This window comes from Oryzias latipes, chromosome 18 (assembly GCF_053564925.1).
Source record: "Oryzias latipes strain Hd-rR chromosome 18, Olatipes_Hd-rR_3.1".
Lineage (NCBI taxonomy): Eukaryota > Metazoa > Chordata > Actinopteri > Beloniformes > Adrianichthyidae > Oryzias > Oryzias latipes.
The window spans coordinates 25,541,849-25,552,165 of record NC_136254.1 but is presented as its reverse complement, the minus strand read 5'-3'; the positions used below and the strand labels follow the sequence as shown (position 1 = coordinate 25,552,165).

The following is a 10,317-nucleotide window of genomic DNA, read 5'->3' as shown; positions in this document are numbered from 1 at the left end:
GGCTCTAGAAACTGACAAAAGATTGGATCCAGATGGCCACAGTGGTCTGGCTGGTACATACTGGGTCAGGAGGTCAATCGTGTATTTTGGTGCTAAACCATTCAAAGTTTAATAAACCAGCAATATAAATTTAAAGTCTGTCCTCTGGCAGACAGGCAGACAGTGGAAAGACCTTAGAACTGGACTGATGTGCTCTATTTTTTTTTTTTAGTATTTGTAAGACTACCAGCAGCAAAGTTCTGAATAAGCAGCAGTTCCCTGGCTGATTTATTTTTATTTTAATTACAGTAATCAAGTCAACTGAAGAAAAACAACTAGTTTGTCCAGGTCCTGCTTAGACATCTCTTGTCTATAAGATATCAGGCTGATATTATGACTGCTTTAATGTGTTTGTCAAAATTTCAGCCTGTGTCCATCACTACACCCAAGTGTGTGGCCTGGTTGGCGGTTTATAGATGAATAGATCGAAGCTCTGTCTCGATCTCCAACCGTTTCTCTTTAGCAAAGAACAATACATCTGACCCTTGAACTTTTCTGCATTAATTACAGTGCAATGCTAAATCTTTAAGCTCCCTCTTATATTTAACATATGCATTATGATTAGAAATAATTAAAAGAAAAAACTTCTGCAAGAACAGATTAAAGTATAGTTGATTGAGAATCTCCTCAGAGACAAATATATTAAATTCCAGCTACATGTTTAAATGTACAAATATGTTTGCTATTAAAAAATATTTGGCATGTGGCTGATAGGAAGGAAATGTGGTTCCAACAAGAGTTATCACTTAAAAACACAAAAACTACTTAAAAAAATTGTTTAGGAAATAAATTTATTGCAGAAAACGGCAAATGATGAGGGTTTCAAGGCAGCAATGTGTGCTTATTTCAGGAGAACTACAAGGAAAATAGAAAGAGGGAAAAAATGTGTTAGATGACTAAAAATGTTAAAGGACAAGAACAGAAAACTTAACATTACCCAAATATAAGAATTAAGGACAAAAAAATAACAAAATGCATGGAGAGAAACATGATTTATTGTTTATGATCAATCTATAAAAGACATTTGTTGAAACTTATGTTTAACATTGCAGCCAAATTTAAACCATCAACTCCATAGCTAAACAGAAGACAAGAAGGTGACAGGAAGGGAATGAGAGGCCGCCTTTATAGGATTATCAATCATTTTAAGGACCCACTCTAATAAAAATTGTGTTTTTTTTTTTTTTAACATGATCTTGAAGCATTTGTCTGATGATGGAGGACATATAGAAAGAAAATTACGCATAAAATTGTATTTCTGGCTATTTCTTTAAGTTATTTTAAATCAGAAGTAGACGAAAAATACTATTGAAAAAAGCCTGTAGTTGTGACATAGAAGCTACAATGGGCAGGTCACAAGCTTCCTGCTCCGCTTCTTGCTCCATTCTGATGCATCCCCTTGCAGACCCCTGGACCCGTAGTGTTACTTTGGGGCAGTGAGGGGCAGTAATCTAGCGGGAGAGAGAGAGTAAACACAGGGATGGTGGAAAATGAGGGCACACCCACAACTCAGAGGAGAATTTCTGATCAACTCGGCAGAAACTATGTCCTAGAAAACAACAGGTTTTTTACTTCGGGTAAAAACGATATAATCAGACTTGAAGGATCACTGGGTTTAAAACATCAAATAATAATCAGAGTGGGACTTTAAGAAAAGAAATGCTGCACAATCGTTACTGCTGTGTTCCAGCAACTCTGGGTAGACCACCATGTTGTATCTTTAATATAAAGGTTGAAGAAGAACACAATATTTTCAAAGTGACTGACAAGTGCCGACTCTCGGGGGACCCCGTTGGTTCACTCAGGAAATTAGAAAAGGAAAACAGATTGGCACAGGAATGTTTCTATCCCTGGCAGATAAAGTGGCCTCACAGTTCACCACTACAGTCACATGTCAGATATGCATCTTTACTCTGCTGATTGGCAATCAAGGTAAAACAAGAAAATGTAAATCAATAACTGAACATTTCAGCTACTACATCTGATAGTTTAACTACGTTTGTTTGGCCTGAGACCTAAAACTGCAGCATTTGTCTTCTTTTGAAATAGTTTTAATAAGTTATTTTCTATCTGAAAGGGAATTTGCTTTCCCTATAATTTTTTTTTATGCCATTGTAAGTGTTCTGGCTTTGACACCTTGAGGATATCTTAAACACAATAAAAATTTTGGTCAAAAACATGATTATATGTTTTCCAATATAGCCAGTACCACAAAGAGACTAGGTGCCAGAAATAGCATAAAGAAAATGATTATTTTACACTTTTTTTTTAAAACCTCTAACTTCCTAAACAGCAAAAACATCAGTCGTTGTACATTTGGTCCGTAATTAGCTTGCACGACAGCAGGAACATGTTCAGTACTAAATCAGGATTAGGACCCATAAATTGGATGATGACATCTGCATTTAATCAAAAATTCCTTTACAGATGAATTATTTGGAAAAAATTGTACTCCACATACACAGTGTAGCCAAATGGATGCGTCACTCACCAATTCTGCAAGTTGTCCTACTTGAAAAGACAGTATTTTTCTAAAAATTTCAACCGTGACAAACGCATAATAAAAAAAAACAGAAAATCACATCATATGAATTTCAGAAGATTAGTTTGTAAAATGTTGCAGTAAATAAATACAAACAAAAGTTCACCTAAAACCTTTGTAACACAATCCAGGTAGTTAAAGACAGAGGTCAAATGTTTCCTGCATATCTTCAGCCAGTTTGTACTGTAGCTGCCATTTTGGTCCATTCTTCCATGCAGATCTTCTCTAGAGCAGTGATGTTTTGAATCTGTTGCTGGAAAATACAGACTTTCAACTGTCAAATTTTTTCAATAGCATTTTAATTATACAGCCCAATATTCCAACGGTAATCGTCTCAATGGGCTTCTATTGAATTGAAATCCAGAGACCAGTTAGGCCTCTCCAGAACTTTGAAATAATTTTCACAGAGACGTTCAGTCATTGCCCAGGTTATGCGTTTGGCATCATTGTCATGCTAGAAGATCCAACTGTGTTTCATCCATAATGATCTCACTGATGGAAGGCTTGTGTCCAAAGTCTTACCATAGATGGCAACATTCATTATTTCCTTAAAACAGATCAGTCATCCTGTCCCCTTTGCATAAAAGCATTCCCAAACTATGATGTTTCCACTCCAAACATGGAGAGTGGCATTTGTACAAAAGAGTTCCATTTTAGTCTCATCTGACCACATGACATTCTCCCAATCCTCCCCCGATCTAGATGGTCTCTGGAGGAGTTTAAGCAGGTCTGGAGATGTGCTGGTTTAGCCAGAGGGACCTTTAGAGCACCACAGGATATGAATCCACGACGACACTGTGTGTTATTATAGTAACCTTTGCAACTGTGGTCCCAGCTCTCTTTGGGTCATTAACCAGTCCCCTTGTGTAGTTTGGACTGTTTCCCCACCATTCTCAAGATCATTTGTACACCACCTGTCATGATTTGTATGACGTAGCAGACCCGGATGCTGGAACCCGGAAGAAAACTCAGACGTAGCAGAGATAACAAACTGGATTTATTTTTCCAGATGGGAAAGGTAAGAGAGTCTTTAGAGTTTGTAACTTGGATGATGGCTAGCAATGACAGCAGTCTTGCTGTAGTCGGAGTTTCGTCGTGGCTGGATACGAAATGAAGCGAGAGTCGTGGCGTGGCTGGAGTAATGCGTGGCAGGAGTCGTGGCGTGGCAGGAGTAAGCGTTGCGGCTCAGGGGGAGGATTGTTCCAGGTGGACACTCGTGGAAATGGACATGGGAGCAAGGTGACAAACGAGGTAATTAACATGAAAAAACTTGACGACAAGATTAAACATGGCGACCAGACTAGACACCTTTAGGAGCAACGAACTGGCGATGAATACTGGTGCTGGATCTCCTTAAGTAGGCTGGTAGTAGTTGAGGTGAGTGTCCACAGCTGGTTCCAATGATGAGAGCAGAGCACAGAGGGGAGGGGGAGGAGAGACTGCCAGAGGCACCATGACACCACCAGCATGCATAGAGCTCCTTCAACGGCGCTAGTCATGGTGGAGAGGTTGCAGTCTGACTGCTTCAGGGTGTGGACAGGTGTCTTTTTAACAGATAACCAGTTCAAACTGGTGATATTGATACAGGTAAGAAATGGAGAATATAAGACCTTGAAAAAGAAGTCACAGGTCTGTGAAAAACATAATTCTTGCTAAATGTTTATATTCTGCACCATTATACAAATAGTCTTTAAAAATCATCAATGTGATTTCCTGGATTCATTCTATATATTTTGTTTCTCACATCTAAAGTGCATCTATATACAGACCTCTCATCTTTAGGTGGGATCACTTGCAGAATACACACACACACATATGTACAGTGTACATATGTGTTTTTGTGTCTGCATGTTTATGACTAGTTCAAAAGAAGTCATACTCTTGGTGTCAAAAAGAGTTTCTATTATTTTGTCCAAATGTTGCCTTCAACTTAAATGTGTTTTTATTTTTCTGCCACCAAAACTTTAAGAGGAATATTTTGTAGCCCTAAACCCTCTGTTTACCGGCAGGTTTAACGCAGCAAGTCCTAATTGCATTTATTATCTAAAGCTCCAGGTGTGGGTCAAGGTTGCAGAGAGATGGGGGATTTCACTTATCTCTTGTTTATTCAAAAATTCATATAATAGCTGCCTGTACGGCTGATAAGTAATGAGCACATCTTGTGAAAATAATGAAAAAGAAAAGATTTTCCTCTGCACTTTATCATCCCCAATTTTCCATACAGAAAAGAAATGAGGAAGTGTAGTCTGTCATACTTTAATACCTACTGAAAGCCTGAAGGAAAATTGAAGTTCCTTTGTGTGAGACAACACATAATGGAGCCCTCTCCTGCAGCTGAGGTGAAGCGGAAAACAGGAGAATAATTGAAAAGCAACACAGGAGCTTCAACATTAATATGATAAAGGTAATATTTGCATGTCCTCATCATACATGGTGTGACAAGGGATAAAGTTGAGGTTTGAGAGATCTGCAGACAACTCAAAGGTCACATTTTCATGGTCTGGAACAGCTGACTATTAGCTATGTCATAAAAAGACATTAAATGTACTTCAAGTTAAGACTATCGTTTTACATAAGTTTTGATAAATAATTGACTGAAGTGTACTCATTTTACCAAGGCTTAATTCAAAGTCATGACATAAATACTCTGACTTTGAATTATTAATGTAAATAGAAACATTTTTTTTAATCTACATAGAAATCACTTCCTTCAAACTCCTTTTAAAAAAAGGGTTGATGCTTTACTCATATTTTATTTTTAAAAGTACAACATTTAAGTCTGCTTTCAAATCAACCTATGATTGTTTTTTTTTTTTTATTACTTTGTTATTCAGTATCACTAGCCGCAAAGTGTTACCTGTTCCAGCTCTTCTGTAAAAAACATTTGGAATCTCTGTTTAAGGAATCCATTTAGGTAATCATAACAGCAGAATAGATAATAAAAGACTGAATATATACATTACTCACTATCATAACACATTGTTGCTTACTTAGCTTCATGAAACATAGGAGGAAACTACTATTTTAGCACAACATATGAACAAATGTTCAGATTAACATAATGCTAACAAGTCAACTAATCTCTTTATATCCCTTGAAATCACTAAATAATTTGAATTATTCATCCTCTGCATCGCTTTTGTATAGTGGTGTGAGCGCCACTTCTTTTTCTGCATAGCTGTCAGTAGCAAATACTGATACACACATGTACGGTGCCATCTAGATTTTTTTGCTATTTTTTTAAATCAAATATAAGTCGCGTCAGAGTATAAAGTCACACTTAATACAAAAAAAAAGAAAAAACCTGACTTAAAAATTAAAAAGTCTGGAAAATACAGAAAGTAAATTCTAGGCCCTTCTTCACAGCATTTTAAATTATGTTTCCCTGCTATCTTATTACACATAGTAAATAACTATTAATCAAACATTTAGTTAACAAGTGAATTCAAGATATTTAATTTGCATTTACCCTGTTCTTTAATGTGGAAAGTACAAAAAGAGACACATTAACTAAAGACTTAACTACCCAGAAGGTACCATGTAAGTAAGAATAAAATATTACTACATAAATACACAGAAAATAGCATGCCAGTACATAGTAGGTACAAAAAGTGACATGTCATTACCACCTATATATCCTATAAGTACCACATCTTGGCATGATCAGATTATGCTCATTGTAAAGCCTTTCTTAAAATACAGGAGAAATGCGTTTTCAAATCTTCTTGGATCTTCTTGCAAAGAGTTTTAAAAATGTAAACGGTTTTCATTTTTGCATACACGATACTACAAAGCTATAATAAGAACTACAACAGAACTGCCTATTTAGATTAAGTGTACAAAAAGAAAACCCTCAGCGTCTGGTCTTTTTCCAAATCGTGTTGTGATGCTGGTTCTTTCTAAAAAGGAGAATCTGAGCCTTTTGGACTTTTTTACATACCTTCCTAACATGAGACTCAAGGAGTATATCTGGTCTGTAGCCAAATTTGAGAGTCTGCAAGAAAATTGGGCCAATTTAGATCAGACATTGTTCAAGTTCTGCCACTTTTATGGTTGTTTACCTGGAATTTAAAGAAATGCTCTTTTAAGTCCTAAAATGGTCCATTTTTACTTCTGTTCATGCGTCAAGACTAATGAAAAGTCAGAAACATAAGTGAGGCACATGTAAGAACCCTAAGCCACGTAAACTAGAAAAGTCTGTAATGCTTCTATTGCTGAGGACTGAATATAATTTGATTCTTTCAGTCGTGTATGAGTCAGCACTTGTAATAAAACCAGTCCCATATTAGCATCAGAATGAATGAACCCTATTACAGCCACCTGGCAGCTAAGATGTGCGAAATCTAACTCAGAAAGGTGTAAGCTCTCATCCCAATGAATTACATTAGAAGACATATGTAGGGGCAGGCTTCTTCTTGCAGGTTTATTTATCAGAGTTGTCAGCAGTGTTTTGTACTAACTCATCAAGCCAGCTGGTAATTCAGATAACCTGATTGTTGAAAGATGCTGTAGCTAGAAGTCACTTAAATATGGAGAACGATGGTAATTGCAATCTGGTTATTTGACCCTAAAGTGCGATTTTATTTACAGCCCACATTTCCATTATTCTGTAAAAACTAATTAGAGCTCTTATTGTCATCCAGTTTATCAAAAGCTTATTGATTTATTCAGTTTTCACATACATGCATTTACTGTAATCTAGTGAGCTGACGACAAAATAAGTTCTGTCGACTATTTTCCATCATTTTCCACCTCATCAGCTTGATATCCATCTGTCAGTCACTGTAAAATATGCAGCAGCTCCAATAGCAACGGCAGGATTTGTTCATGAACACACTTTCCGTGAACTGTCAATAAAAGCCCACACATCATTGTTGCTTTTGAAAGAGGAAAAACTCAGAAGGAACTTAAACGCTGTATGATGAGTCATGCTGTCTGTCACGCTGACCTCACCACAAAACAGGGTTTGTAATCTACATACTCAACCGTAAATCCAATTAAAACAAAAAGGCCTTCTTTTTGCTTCTGCATCATCAAATGGTGCTCAGAGAAAGCAGATATATTTGAATTGTCAGCAAAACTATTGATCCTTTCATGCACCATGATGCACAATAAGGATACACTGACATAATGAAGACAAAAAACACCCGCCGGATGATGACTCTAGGGAGAAATTCAATTTTGGCATCATATTAGGGGGATTCTTACTTTGGTTTTTTTCATGTGCTTTAGTGTGGAGAAGCAATAAAATAATGAGTTGAGATATTTCAGTAATAGTGTTGCAACCTTACTGGATTTATAACCCTCTTAATATGGTGGGGGATGACAGGCACGAAAGAGGAAAGGGGCAAAGATGATTTTTATCTGAAGAAGGAAGAATGACAGTTCCATTACCTCTGAGTCGCAGGTGCTGCATGCAACCCAACAAGTAGTTTTTTTTTTTCCTTCCTCCCCATCCAAGGAGCACTTATCAATACTGAAGGAATGCCATTTTGAACCATCACCAGTAAGGGGGCTCTCATTGATCACGCTCAGAAAAGTCAATCGTGGTTTTCACTAATCATTGCCCAGATAGATTTATGAGTGACCTTCGGACTGCCCGCATATGGGGCAGCACATGGACTGTCCAATTGTTTCTAATGAAGTGAACCTCATGCTGGGATGCTCCCTTCAACTTGTTGCTGAAGTGATACACTCACTCAACCTGGGAGTTTTTCTTTTTTTTTAAATACCCAAACAGCATGAAGTTCTGACCTAAAATAGCAGACCCTTTTTAGTAGAGATTGGTTGTCTTACTAGGGCTGGGGATCCTTACTTAGGTGGCAATCCCAATCGATTCAACTCAACGATCCACAAATTGAACCCCGATTCTTACTATTTAATTTGATTCTTATTATTTAATATAATATGTTTTTACAGTGGCCGGGATAGGCCCGAAAGGGAATAAACGGTAAAGAAGATGAATGAATGTATGATGAATGATGAAATGTTTTTACAGTTTCCATTTGGCTCGTCTGTGCTCCTGTCCTTGGCTGTGGACCTCGCCTCCAGCTCGTCTCGCGCCCCCAGCCGTCCCCCAGTTCCATCTGGATGAAGCACATCTGCTAAACAATTCAAACATGTAGTTGTAGAGTTAGATAGATTAATCTTCTTTAACAGTCCTGGTACATCGCCTGGCCGTTCATGTGGACACCCCTGAGGTTATTTTTCTATTTTTTCTTTTTAGGAGTTTTTCCTTACCGAGATGGAGGATCTAAGGGCAGCAATGCCCAGTTTAGCCAAATCTGTTTAGTTAGTCTTATGACTGATTTTATGTATTCTACAATTAGTGAAGCCCGTTGAGACAAGTGTGTTGTAATATTGGGCTACAGAAATAAAATTAAATTAAATTAAATTGAATTAACTTCAGCAGTAAACAAAAAATGGAAATGTAATAAATTATTAATAGACAAATGTAAAAAGTAACGACTAGAAAACCCTCAGTCCTTTCATCTGAACTGACTATATTGTTACAAACGGAAATCATGTTTTATAAGCTTACTTTTTATCATTTTTAGTGGGAAAATCAAAATATCCTACAGGTTTGGAAGAACGTTTTAAAAAGACACATTCAGGTACGCCCTCTCCATTATGCTGTCAGTAACGTTACGGCACATTATTGATCCCGAGATTCTTGGAATATTTTTAAATTCATAATTACTACATGTTTTAATTCAAATTGCAGACTATTTTACTCTGAACATATGCTCTTTAACATACCGTAAATTCTTGACTGTTCACGTGATCACAGTGAATCAGCTGATTGTGCAGCGGAGAAAAGCACCTTTTCATACCTACTTTGTATCAATAAGCAGCATTTCTAAAGAATAAAAAGTATTTGTAAATCGGGTATAAAAAGCCACCTTTCTCCGCTGCAGAATCAGCTAATGATCACGTCCATCGATATATATTAGTGGATTGGCCGTCACGTGGCATACGATGTGACACACAGCACGTGTGTCACATCGTATGCACTCTTGCCCGTCTTGCCGAGTCAAGTAATGACGAATTCCAAACAGGCACGCAAAGAAACACAAAAGGGGACACAACGTTTTGCTACCAACAGCAAAAATTATGACAATAAATAATCCAATCAAGACGAATCTCCTGTCTCAGGTAGGTAATCACATTTTAATAGAGACTGTATTTTTTTTTAAACTTAAGGATTTAAAGTGCCCCTAATAGTGAGGAAAATACAGTCCTCAGAAATGCATTTTAAGCTCAACTTATATGTCCTCCTCCATCAGAAAAATGCCACAAAACCATATTAAAAACACCAAAAACACTTTTGCATTGCAGTGGGTCTTTACAAAACTTCACAAGTTTCTTCCATCGATTCGTTTTTTTGACCCACTTTATCCCTTGCCGTTGCCGGAGTTTCTTTTGTTTGTTTTACAATTTTATACATGAATAAATCTTTAAGCATTATTCATTTTAATCACTTAAAGCAGTAAAAGCAAACTGGCTGCAACACACCATCATTAGAACGCAAGGTAAAAGTGACGAAGTACAAATGTTTGAGTGTTTTAAACAAACTGATCAGAGGAAGACAGGTTGCTAAAAAAATAAATCACAACTTTAAGTGATGGTTGGATAAACAGATGTTGCATAAACATGCAAAAAAATAAGAGGCAGAAAGACGGCTGAAAGGATTACAAAAGTGTTGACTGAGCTTTTATGTGTGGGAGTAATTCTAA

General features: G+C 37.0%; 1 long non-coding RNA gene across 2 annotated transcripts in view; it reads right to left on the bottom strand.

Annotated features, from left to right (window-relative positions):
• Window positions 1-1,016: 1,016 nt before the first annotated feature.
• The window catches only part of LOC110017124 (uncharacterized), a 41,316-nt gene continuing 32,015 nt past the window's right edge, over window positions 1,017-10,317 (bottom strand). The window contains exon 3 of one of the 2 annotated variants that reach the window (XR_013650956.1): window positions 1,017-8,685. This is a non-coding gene — a long non-coding RNA (uncharacterized LOC110017124). The remainder of the gene's footprint in view (window positions 8,686-10,317) is intronic. The other variant, XR_002292434.2, reaches the window with a different exon arrangement.